Source organism: Aplidium turbinatum, chromosome 9 (assembly GCF_918807975.1).
Source record: "Aplidium turbinatum chromosome 9, kaAplTurb1.1, whole genome shotgun sequence".
NCBI lineage: Eukaryota > Metazoa > Chordata > Ascidiacea > Aplousobranchia > Polyclinidae > Aplidium > Aplidium turbinatum.
Window position 1 is genome coordinate 7894883 of NC_137480.1, and position 13764 is coordinate 7908646.

Below are 13764 nucleotides of genomic sequence, written 5' to 3' on the forward strand. Positions count from 1 at the left end.
TAACACTTAAGTGTTCTTTACGGGGGCGAGGCACAAAATATCCCTCAACACGTAGTCTACTTTCACTTTCCCCGTACTCTCATCATAGTTGCAGACGGCAACTTTGGCTCTACGAACCACAGGCTTCCCTTTCCTAATTTGTGGAACTACCTCATGCACCCTCCCAAGTTGATACTTCCCACGTTTACCAATGTCTTGGAGAGAACCTACCACTACAAGTTGACCAGCTCCAAATTCTCGGCCATTTTTAACCATTTTTTCCGGCCCTGAAGACCTGGCAAGTAAAAATCGATCCATTTACTCCAAAACTGCTGAGAAAGTGACAAATTGAACCGATAATCCCTTCTTAGTTGGTCACGATCATGTGGTTGCCCAACAGCACAGTATGGGTCTAAGAATGGGGTCAAAAGTGAGGCAGGGGTGATGACAGTAAAATCCCTAGGGTCGTCACTCAAAGGTACCAAAGGGCGTTCGTTCACGATCCGAACGGCACTGCCTGTGTACGTAAGCAGTTCAATAAAATTGGGCTTACAAATTGAAGAGTCCAAAATGTGAAAAAAGTACTTGGTCATATCGGCCACGAAACCAAATCCACCAAGCCGAAATCTAGCCAAGAGATCTGCCAGAGGGTTTAACAAATCAGGACCCGAAAACATTACATCATTAACACAAATGGTAAATACCATTCAAATCCCTTGACATTTCCTGCTTCATCAGCACGCTCAATATAGCCATTAGATTTAAGATCTTTCATGGTGTCAGTAAGGAAATCACGAAGTTCAGGTTGTTTTAAAACTTTCTTTCTTAAAGCAGCAGCTCTATCTGACGCCAACACAAAATTGTTAGGTAGATCAATATCTTCCTTCAACGGAACAGGTATCTCAAATCGACCATCTTTCAACTCAATATTCGGTTCAACAAGTTCTCTAGCCAAATTATCATTGCGAGACAATTCACAGGTTTCATTTTGCAAGGTCAAATCCTGAATGACTTTATTCAGGTCTGCTATTTCCATATCACGAGACTCAATTTTACGCTGAAAGCCAGAGATGACATCCGACTCTGAAGACGTCTGCACTCTGCACACGTTAGCAACGCTTTCATCTAAGGGTGACTTACCACCACAAGCCAACCAGCCGAGAGGAGTGAGTAAAGCATGCGGTTCACTACGATTTTCACCAACACGCTCTTCTTTGGCCCACATCAAATAAGCGTTATCGTTGCCAATCAGTACATCTACAGTACTACAATCATTCAAATGAAACATATTCACGTCATGAAAATGACGAAAACCACTTAAATCCTGCTTATGTGGTAAAGTTTTAACATCGTCAGCCCAAGCTGGGTTAACCACCGAAGTTATATCACAAAACAGTTCATCTGTCTCTAACGACTGGATGTTGAGTTTACCAAGGTCAGCACAAGTAGCTTTCTGACCAGCCAGGGTATCCATTTTAAACGACGCTTTATCGTACGGTTTAAGATCAAGTTCACACACCAAATCACTCGAAACAAACGTCAACTGCGAACCAGGATCATGCTGACAATACACCAACTTCGATTTGCCAGTCATTGGATTCAAAACACGAGCAGCAGTAACGCGGTTAAAAGCTGCTTTAACATTTCCAATCTTAACATTACGCACAGGAACTCTGGCACCAGCATCATCTTTGCTGATCGAATCCAGAGAATCACGTGACGTCACATAAAAATCATGCAGAAGAAAATAGTGTTTCCTATCGTTGTTAGGCCCACACTGACGACAGTTGTTTGCATGATTACAGTCCCTAACCATATGCTGGCGCAAACAATTCAGGCATTTGCCAGCTTTTACAATGACATCTTTCCGATCTTTGGGTGTCAAGCGCAAAAATTCTTTACAATTAGACAAAAAATGATATTCAACTTGACCACGTGACGAACAATAAATACATGCCGGCAGGTCTTTACGTCTAGCCTCACCACCGCGCGGTGCGCCAACAGCAGTCGAGTACTGCGAACTACCTGAAATCACATTATCATGGGGTTTTACCGACGTCTGCCTAACCGGACATGAAGGCAATTTTCCTTTGCCAAACTTTTTAAAATGCTGCGACTCACCAGAATCGCCCATTAGCATAATGCTAAAATCAGTCGACTTACGCGTTTCCTCCCGTACTACAAATTCAAACAAACTCTGAAAAGTAGGCTCATCAGTACCACCATACTGATCACCTAAAAAGTCAAGATAACGCTGCTTAGCGTCAAACGGGAGTCGCTTAGCCAAATCCAAAACAAAACGTCCTTCCAATTTGTCGCGCTGACCATAAGCTTGCGCGTAAAGCAGACACTGCGACAATTCATCTTTAAACTCTTTCAGATCACTGGAAGAGGTCGAAGTCAATTTGCTACCATAGCGATACTTTCTAATTTCCGGTTCGGCGAAAAGACCTCCACGAACCCCAAAACGCTGGGACAAGCGAGCTAACGACATTTCTATCCTGTCTTCTTCTGACAAGCCAGGAGTATCGGAAACCAAATTAGCAATCGTTTGCGCAGCTGTTCTAACACAAGCTGCTTGTAACAAAGTCAAACGAGTTCCTTTAAAGGGTGAAGCTGCCATTAAGGTCGTAACATGATTTTTAAAGAAGATAAATGGCATATTATTACCATCGTAACCAATCAAGGCCGCCTTATCGAAAAACGTCCTACTATTTTGGTATTCAAAAAAGCAATCCTGTTGTTGAGAACTCGATTTAGCGGAGAAGACAAACTATATCCCTTAAGGGGCTGAGGGGGCTCAGTCACATGCACAGCCCGATCACGCTCCTTACACACATTAAAGTCGGGAGACGCGATACGCCTCTCACAACCACCCAAATTACGTGTTGCTGGGCGATCAAAACCTAGCGGCGCAGAAAACTGTGAAGGGAAAGCATTACTGCTAATGGCGGCCCCGTGACCTGTACGCTCTGGGGGAGGAGTTCGGTTATAATTCACAGGCCTTGGCTCTACAGCCTTCGGAAGACCCTTAGCCGCGGCCCCGAGACCTCCTGAAACAGCTGGAAAACGTGTGGATTGTACTGGACCACTTACGGATTGGACAGGTGTCTGGAAAAGGTTATCTAAACTTAACCGCGATTGATGTTCACTTCTGGAATGCCTAGAAGATCCCTTCTTAGAGCTACGCCGGGAGCCCACATCTGATCGATATTCAGCCAAAGCTACCTCTTTACGTTGTTCAGCCCTCAACTGTGCGTCTTTGAGTGCGAACTCAGCAGCTCTCGCTTCGGCTTTCGCGGCAGCCTCAGCTCGTACGGCCTCAGCTCTCGCGGCGGCCTCAGCAGCTCTCACTTCGGCTCTCGCGGCAGCCTCAGCTCGTATGGCTTCAGTTCTCGCGGCGGCCTCAGCAGCTCTCGCTTCGGCCTCAACTCGTATGGTCTCAGCTCTCATGGCGGCCTCAGCAGCTCTCGCTTCGGCGTCAGCTTGTATCTGGAGCTCCTTTCGTCTTAGCTGCAGGTTAATTTGTGCAACTATCCGTGACGAGCTCACAGACATCCTAGTGCTTACATTTGAGGCGCTATCCTCAGGATGTATGTCAGCATCCAACCTATCTGAGAACTCACTTTCTTTTTGTTCGAAGTTATTTTTTAACGAGTTAAATTCGGGATCTACCCTATCACGAAGTTCTGCCAAGATCGCAGAGTTAAAAATTTTAGTCAAAAGAGCATGGAAATGCCGTAATTCCTCTTCCAAAGTAGAGAACTTAGATCTAAAAATTAACAGTTCCTGTTTATCACTCAAAGAACCTAGGGCTACAGAAAGTTCCCCAATTTGAGTCAAAATATCCCGTCTAAGATGCCGGGCCTCTCGAACTGACTTAGCCTCATCGTTACTGGGTCCCTCCCCAGAATGGCCTGCCCGACCGCAAAGAACACCATCAGGCTTAAACTCAGTCGAGTCGACGGCGGTCGAGTCCCTGTCGCCACCGAGTGTAAACATATTAAATGTTGGGGCTAAATTTAACAATTAAAAAAATTAAGTTACACAAACACACAAAATTATTACAGTAGTTATAAAAAACTTAACTGCAAAGACCGTAAAAATACAAAAAAGAATTTAAATGCACGATACCGTAGCTGTACGAGTATATGAAGTCCAAAAGTCCACAAAACTTGCTTGGATTCTTCGACTTGAATCTTCAAGCACAGATCGATTGTCTTTAATCTTCTTTCTTGCCAATGAATGTCAAAGTTATTTTTCTTCAGTACCAAACTGAGAAGAAATGTCTTTAATTTTCTTTTGCTTCTGTAGACTACCAACCAACAAGATCTTATTTTATTATTTCTTTGCTTCTGTAGCCTACCAACCAACAACTTCGTCTTTATTATTTATGATGCCTGTGCTTCCGTACAAACACCAGCTAGACTAACGTCTTTTATTTTTTATGTGCTTCTAGTGCTTCTTGGCCTACCAGCTAACAAGTCACGTCTTTTATTTTTTATGGTCACAGCGGTAAACCATAATCTCTTTGTGGAAAAATTGTAACATAAGATTCCCGAATCCGTTCGTCTGAATGTAATGACCGAACAAGAAACACTCCTTTGAAACGTCTATTCAAACTTGTATTTCTGTAAAATTAGCCCGCGGCTATCGAAATCGAGATGCAACGCCGTACACTTCTAAAAAACTGTCACTACAGAACAAACTACTTAGATAAAAGACGGAAAATTTGTCCAGCTAGCAAGCACCAAGCAAACAGTTAAATATGCGACTGACTTCCAACAAACAATTTTACGAATGACTAGAATAATTTGCGATATCTCAAATGCACGTACACAGTAACTGTGACGCAATAATGCAAGACATTGTCACGCAATTCAAACCGTTGTTCAAAGGTAGTGATGCAATATTTCATCAGGTCTTACGACCGATGGTGCAATATTTGGACATTTTCTAGCAATTTCCATGACGTAAGATGCCAGCTAGGTTAAGTAGACCATAACGGTTTTTATATGACGTTTGATTTGGTGAAAATTGTTGGGAACACTAACTACTGATATATATAGCCTACTACATAATTTTTCATTCAGGCACGTTTTAAACCTTTCAAGGTTTTGCCACCTTTTCCCGTTCGTTAACGTGCTGGTAGGTTTATATCGATTTTTGTAGTTAGTATCTTTTTCGTCCCGGACGCGTTAATGACGAAAAATAAAATGATTGATGATTGATTGAATATTTTCCTTGTTTTGGCTTTTTTTGTATTATTTTGCATTAAGACGTTTTCATAGTCTGGCAACCGTGATTACAATGCTTATTTTATCTTGTTTGAGTTTGGCTTATTTTTGGCCTTTTTTCTACCTATTTGGCCTTAAGTTGGCCTTTTTTCTAGGTGAGTTTGGCCTTTTTTACAAATTTCAGTCTGGCAACCCTGATTCTGATCATTTTAAAATTGTTGCTTGAAGAGGTTGGTCGCATGTTTAACTGTTTTGCTTAGTGTTTGTCAGCTGGACGAAAATTTCCGTCTTTTATCCAAGTAATCTGTTCTGTAGTGACAAGTTTTTAGTGGTGTATCGCGTTGCACCCCATTTTCGACAGCTTTGAGGCTATTTTTACAGAAATACAATTCTCGAATAGACGTTTCCTGAAGAGTGTTTCTTTTCGGTCATTACATACAGACGAACGGATCTGGGAATCTTATGTTACAATTTTCCCACGAAGAGATTATGGTTTACCGCTGTGACCAGGAAGCGAGGGAAGCATTGCTTTCCCTGTCAAACTTGAAAATAAAGAAGTTTTCAGTAAAACGATTTCTTAATTTATTTTCATGAATACGAATTAAAACAGCTTCTAACTCATGTCCCCGTAGAATTCAGCTCGGTTTTAATTTTAAAAAAGTTGGAAGCTTACGGAAGCAGAGATTCGTATCGCATCCCTTGCTCTCGTTTTTGATATACGAAGAAACAAGTGAGAAGCAAAGGAAAAAAGCAGCGCAAAGTTTGCGCTTTGTCGCAGGGTTGCCAGATTGGCCAAATTTGGATTTTTTTAGAGCCCGTTGGCCTTAGAAATAATGGGCCTACATTTGGCCTTCTTCTAGATTTGGCCTTAAATTTGGATTTTTTTAAATTAAATCTTTAAAATGTACAATAATCAATATTTCTCATACCAAACAAATAAATAAATATATAGTAACCTTACCAGATGAAGCCATATTCACCATTGTTCAATAGGCTACGCATACATGTTCTATTCTTGTTAGCCTACCACTTACCAGTACTCGTAATGTGACGAATTAAAACTTATTTCCTAGTTTGAAATTTTTTAACATTTTCATTAAATTTTATAATCATCTCAATAGTGCGGTATTGCATTATTTATTATTTGTTGCAGACTAGACAGTCTAGGCTATACTGAAAAAGCCACACTTGTGTGGCGAAAGCAAGGATAGGGCGAAAGCTCTACCGGTAGGCTACTCTACATATTAATAAATTGATTTTTATGAAGTGTCACATTTAGGATAGTGTAGGCCTATTCACAAATTTATTGATGTATTTGTGTGTTGACTGTTGACGCATCAATCACAAATATGGAGGTCAGAAATCGTCATAACGCAATAAACACTGACCACCGTCAGGTCAAAGTGGTTGAGCGCTCGACTTGAGATCACTCGGCGCTGGTTCGACTTTCAGGGTAGGTACTTAAGCAACGCATTTCAGGACTGCTCTCCATTTAGTGACACATAGTGGATGAAATATTTCCCTAACATCAACAATCGGAAACTTCACTCTGCCAATCTCGGTAACCGGCCCTGCGTCAAAAGCCTCTACAAGTATACACTGTTAAGTAAAAGGTATATAAATTTCCACCCCTAAGGGTGGTCTCTGTTTTCCACCCTATGCTTCTGTAGGGTGGATTTTTCCACCAAAAATGGTGGATATTTCCACCCTTGAGCAATGGTGGAAATTTCCACCCCCAGCAAAATCCACCCTAAACTGTGGAAATTTCCACCCTAGTCTCTGTTTTCCACCCTAGGCTTATACACTCATAGGGTGGATTTTTCCACCACAAAAAGTGTAAAATTCCACCCTTCATCTGAGGTGGAAATTTCCACCTCAGTAGCATTTACTCTCAGGCTGTCTAAATTTCCACCCATTAGAATGGTCCTAATTTTTACCTTATTACTTTTGCTTGAGTTGGAAATGTCCACTCTACAATTCAGACTGTTTTTTTTATCGCATTAATTCGTGTTCCTGTTTTTTTGTTGCATTTTCTGCCTCCCTATCCGTCAGGTTGCATAAAAAGTGTTCCTTGCACAAGTGTTTTTCAACCTTTCTTGAGCCACGGAACACTTTATGCATTAAAATAATGTTGCGGAACACCAAATCGGATTTTATAATATGGGCTAATCCATAATGCAATAAAATAAACAATACAACAACAGTTTATTCACTTTTAGCTTTTCTCAATGCGATACCTTGGCCTGTTTGGATGAGCACAATTGCACAAAGTTGATATACGGGCAGGAATTGCAGAAAGGCAAACGCAAAGCAGTTGTGATTTTAATTTTCGACCTGTGTTCCATAGAACGCTAGTCCATTTTAACAATTTCTTGCGGAACACCTGACGATCTTTTACGGAACGATATAGTGTACCGAGGAACACAATCATGTTAAAAATCACTGCCTTACACCAGCACTACCAAATTGTTATTCAAAACTGATTTATTAAAGCTTGCACAGGTGTGCTAATATCAACGGAAACCGGAAAATGTCACACAGGTAATTTAATAGTTGTAGCGTTTCGGCGACTTCTTGGGGAAAGTTAATATCAAATATCCAATACGTGTGCAAAAGCAGAAGCAGTGCAGTTTCAGGCTCCTCGATGTGGCATAGCAGTTGCCTTTGCACGTGTAGAGAAAATCCCTCGGATGTGCTCCAGATAAGGAGTTGTGACTTTTGTCAAGCTGAAACTGTCATCCTGTAAAACAATATGTAACATTAGCATTGATCCAACCTTATAAGAATTATAGGCCTATGGTAAAACTGATTATACTTGGAAAAGGTATAGATTTATACGATGCTAACGAATTGTGTTGTTGTGACACACTACCATCTCTATGGCACACAAATAAGCTATACAGAGTTATTGGCAATGTAACAATTTCGTACCAATATAAAAATGGCAGGCAAATGAAATATTCAGCAGCAAAATGTGACCCTCGAAAAACTGTTTATGATCTGATTAATAAAATATTTATCCAATAGAATTCAAATTTCAATTCAATTTTGATCATCTCATCTGCATTTCATTTCACTTTTAATTTCATCTTCGATCAGGCAAAACAAAACGCTTTTTTTAAGAGCTGTAACTTTAGTTCTCATTTCGTATGTGTGCACTGTGTAAGATATAGCAGTTTCTCAATTGTATAGATTAGACCATAGTTTTGTTGTTATCCTGTATATTTTTGTCTAATCTTTAGTATTTCTTATTCAAGGTATAAGGTGTTTTAAAGGCTTGATGAAGACTACTAGATGCAAATTGCATAACCGAGAACGATTGTTATGTCGTTTTTGTTTTCACAATGTTAAATGTTGTCTCGTTGCTTAGTTATGTCTATTTATGGTTAAAAAAAACTCCTTTAACATGAACACTTTGACTTTTTTGCAGAATTTGTGCATAAAAAAACAAAACAAAAATTCGTCATGACACGGTTTTGTTTTCAAACGCACTTACGTTTCTAGAAAATAGGGCAAACCGAACACTTCGAATTGCAACATTGGCGGATTTCGAAACGAAACTAAGACAAAGAAGTAAAAAAACATAAAAATAAATTGCTTTTTTTAAATTAATCTTAAAGCTACTTGAAATTATTGGTTCGTTTCAGTTTCAATTCTTTTATTTAGTTTTGCTTCTCACCACGATTCTTGAAATTTCATTTGCTCAAATAAAATTCTTTTAAAACATCCAAAGCTTTAATGTGTCAAAACGAAAGCTGTGGAGTTGGGCGAAAAATATACGACTTCGACTCCTCGATTTATAACTGGCTGACTCCGGCTTCAGTGTTGTAAGGGTTTTTAGGGCCTCCAGATTGTTTTTTGGAGTATTCAAAAAGAATACAAAAAGAATAATAATCAGTGGTTCTATGAAACGTTGTGCGTTAAAGTTGTGTTGTTGTAAGTAATAGAAGCTTGGTCTTATATATCTAATTGCATGCAGTTTAAAATTGCAAACATTGTTTATCGTTTTGTATGCAGCCGGAGTTGCAGTCCTGCCTTTTTTTTTAAAAACTCCTATTCCAGAGCCCCGATAAAAACCATGCGCATTTTTGCAAGCAAAAAAAAATGGAAAAAAAAATTTTCTCTCTTTTATTTGTGACGTCAGTGGACTTAGAGCCCGTGATCTCACCTCTTTTTTAACGCTCTGTTTTGGAGAGTGCACTATTGCGAAGAAAAGAGAGTTGGCATTCCGCTGATATACGGTTTAACAATTTTGACCACTAGGTGCGGAATTAGCGGAATCATTATCTGTAAATGATGATGATTCCGCTGATGTACGGTTTAACAATTTTGACCACTAGGTGTGAGTAATGAGTTGTGAGGCATTTTCCGACAAATTTTGTTTCATTAAGCAAGCGCTTAATGTGAATGCGGGATATAAAATGAGATATAACTTTTACTAATATTGCAAGACAGTCATACACATTCTACGATGATCATCATTTTTCCATTTTGTTTTTATTTTGATACATTCTAATAGGTGAAGTAGTGCCTCCTACCTTACATAGTGCTTACGTGCATTATGATACGGATACTGCGAGGTAACAGCATCAAACCGTTTAAGTAAAAAATGTAATTGTAATCAATTATAGCTAGCGGTAGACTGATGACTTACAGCGCCAATTATCACAAAATGCTGTATTCCCTCTTTGAATACAAGTGGTAAGCACAGCAGAGCTCTCCAGCGATCTGCAAATACAAAATAACTATGAGCTGTGCATAATTAATAGATAAGGTAAATGTCGTGCCAAACTCAGTTACTAAGTTTCGGGAATGAGAAGATAAGGTTGTCATCACACTAGGCCTTCGGCACTAACGAAAGGAGAGTGGCCAGTTACTTTCTCTTGGCTTTGATATGTACTTAGAACAGTAGACACAACAAAACCATCGTGCAAGACACGACAAGTTGCCAGAAAATATTAAATATTCTCACGCTAAATAATTCACAATAGAATATTATCAGACAATTCTATGCAATGTAAGTTGCTTCATCTATTTAATCAAATTAAATAAAGAGTTACCGGTATGGGTTCGTGGTTTAACTGCTTCTTCTAGTCAAATGACAAAACTAGAGTCCTGTTTTTTTTTCGGTCATTTATCGGTCATTGACCTATTTTTTAGCAAAATGTCCGAAAAAAATATAGTCAATTCGGTCAATTGCGGCCGGATGTTGCAAGGTTGATTTTCGCTGATGAACGTTGAAGAAACGTTTGTCTGTTCTAACTTTTCTCAGATAAAACACGACAACGTTTCTCAGCAAAACTTAATGTTGTAGCTAGTCAGGAAGTGCAAATTTTGGTTTGGAGCAGCTACTTGAAAGGAAATATTTTCATCAGAAAAAATGACCGAAATAAATAAAAAATGACCGAATTTTTTCAAGTCATTTCGGACAAATTACCAAAAAGTCTCAGCGAAAAAAAAATACCCAGAATTTTCTAGACATTGGGCTATCTGAAAGCACGCTCCATCAAGTATGAGCTGGGAAAGGCAATAATAAAAACTTTGACCCGATTCCACACGTGAGAGTATGTCTCTTTGATTTGGTTCTGCAGCCAGAACGATTGATACGAGATGTTGAACTTCGGTTTGAGTGCAAAATCGTTTTACAATGTTATTAGTTCCTCCTTAAAAATTCCATGTTCGGAAATATCACAAAATAGGTCGATTATTCAATCATAGATTTCTAACTGGAATACATCCTGGAATCGAACTCCCATGTCTTTGCGTACTTCTTGAAGATGATTAGATATGCCTTTGCCACTGGTATCAAGTTGATGCAAGCTTGAGAAGTGGAAAAATTCTCGTCTAGCTAAATTTCGCTGATACAACACGAGCTTATTTCGTTACGCTGAAGGGATAAATTCAATTCATTAAATTAGGAAAATAGCCTATGTTTGACAAGTAGGCGATATCACTTTTCACAACCAGGACGTCATTTGCAAGGGCAGGATCACAACTCTGCAGAAATTCCTTGATAGTTTCAAACAGCGAATAAAATCGTGAATCAATTTCTCTGGGAAAGCCAACGTACTTCGGTGTGGAGTAGTATGCGCTCAAAAGCTTCATCATTCTCATTGCACAATCATTTGAATAAGCGTGTATTCAGAGCGTGCGCTTTAATTTTATTCACTGCTTTGATGACAGTCTTCAAAGATAGATTAGGACGAACGCTAGATCAAAATACTCTCGGATTGAAAGATCGGATTTGCGTAATCGCAGTGCTTCAAAGTAAGTCACGTGTTACGACCTCAACAAACTTGTAAGGCACTGTGAAGCGACTTTGCCAACATAATTGCCACAAAATCTGCCACAGAGCTCTTATAGTCACCGTCTTCTTTTGTATTTCCTTGAAGCGAAACATGACAAAAAATGCTTTGCTATCATCTTCTTGTAACTGCCCCGATTTACTCTCAGCGCTCCCCAATCGCCCACTTTATAGCCAGCGCCCCCTTTATGATTGCAAACGCCCACAGGGGGGCGCTGGTGCCCACTTTGGAAACCACTGGTTTAAATGGATAACTGGTCAAATGTTTTAGACCTAACCTTGACAGCATTTGGTTTTATAAGTTGTGACAAAACAAACAGTGTAAACAAAAAATACACAGATTACAGAATATATATAATAATCTGCTACGACCTACATGTTTTTTGTTGTTACAATTTAGACTGGTGTTACAGCATATATACACAACATAAAGAATACTACTGTAGATAGACAAAAAGTCAATAACTTTGGTTTAATTAGTTTGACAATTATAGTACGGTACTAGAAAAAAGTCACAATGTTACTTACCAAACCATTTCGTGTCCAAGGTGCAGATCGTCCAAAGTAACGCAATTACGTAGTTGATTTCAATATTCTACTTCAAGGGGAAATTCATGTATATGAACAACTTAGTTCACTAGTTGTTGACAATCCACGATGAAGTCACAGCGACAAACAAAACAATACCACTATCCCCTACAGTAGGTTTCATACAAAGTTTTGCTGTGAATTAAACAAATAACATAACTTCATTTTAAATCGTGCTTTTCTCTACATTATTACCTCTAGCTCTGCCATTGGAACTAAACTAAACAAAACAAGTAGCCTACTGCACATAAAAACTTGGTCAGCGAAAAGAATTTACAACATACAAACAACGCTTTCGTTTAACACTTTAACATTTCTGAGGCATCTGTCAATCCTCGCCACACTCGACCGCACAGAGATACCAGTAAATTAGGTCAGCGTCTCTTCGTCGACGAAGCGAAAACAATTCTTTCGCCATCCAATTCACGCTTCATTTATCTGACCAGCGATGCTGTCGCACACAAAATACAGCACAAACAAAAATGTTAAAATATTCTACCCTCCACCCAAAATATGCTACTACGTTTAACACTTTGATCCTGCGGCCTGATCTGGCTCCCATAATCGCATAGCCAAAGGCCACAGAGAACCACTTTGGATGTCGTCAGTTTAAACTTATTTTTGTGAAAAGACTCATAATGGCGCTTGACGTTATACTCTTTAGCAGCTGAAATTGTTTTTTTTTTTTGGCAAACTAGACAGATTGGTTTTCCTGAATTTTCTGCAAATAAATAATCTTCTTCCTCTTTATTTTAAAATGATCTTTCTTCCACCTTTCTTTTTTTTACAAGTAGTCTACTCATTATCTTGACCCTTGGGTTTTGCGAAACTGGTAAGTTTTAGGCTAGGACAACAAGGCGAGTAACTAAAAACATTGTTATGCATCACAAAGGATCGTTCACAAAGTTTTTTGTCAATTACAATAACAAAGAAACAAAAATTGAAGTGATATTGCTACATTGAAGCAAAGCTGACTATCAGTTCTCTGGGCAAAAAAAAGGAGCTCGCAGCCAAATTTGGCTCGCGGGCCTGCACTTGGACCACACTGTCATAATTGAGATTGATGAGTTGTCTACTCTATGGTACAACAAAATAACTTCTCTTTCAAGTAACCAACAAAACGTAATTTTCAGCTTTTATAACAAGAGACTAACAAGAGACTACAATACACAGATTACACCTCACACAGATGATAGACCGATGGGTAATTGGGTTTCAATAGCGTCATTCAAACCCAATTGATTTGTTTTGCTTCTGTCTACGGTACAGCAAAATTACTTCTTTACAACATGACTAATAAACGGTGACAGCTTTATTCTATCAATCCTGTGCGGTATCTAAAGGTTTGAAAAATTTGAAGAAGGGTAATAATCGGGTAGCCTACAAATTAATTGTTTTTTATTGTAGCTCCATGTCAACTATTACCATAAACTTTAAAACTACGGTGAAATCACTTCTTTTGTTGAAACCATATGACAATTTCTTTGTTCTTGTTAAAAACTATTCCTAGAAAGAAAACTTTGTCATTTTTACGTTTTTTAACGTCTGAAGACGATCAACGTAAAGGATGGGTCTTGTGTCTGAGATAATGGCTGCTTTGCTTGTACTCATTGTTTTACCACTTTCAGGTAATAGTTTCTGTCCAACTGTATTTTC

At 39.0% G+C, this 13764-nt stretch overlaps 1 long non-coding RNA gene across 1 annotated transcript; it reads right to left on the reverse strand.

Moving 5' to 3' along the window:
• Nucleotides 1–7727: 7727 nt before the first annotated feature.
• On the reverse strand, nt 7728–12196 carry LOC145776943 (uncharacterized). Its single transcript, XR_014290294.1, has 3 exons — nt 12049–12196; nt 9871–9944; nt 7728–7956 (listed from the first exon to the last, which is right to left on the reverse strand). It is a non-coding gene; the product is annotated as an uncharacterized LOC145776943 (long non-coding RNA).
• Nucleotides 12197–13764: the final 1568 nt, after the last annotated feature.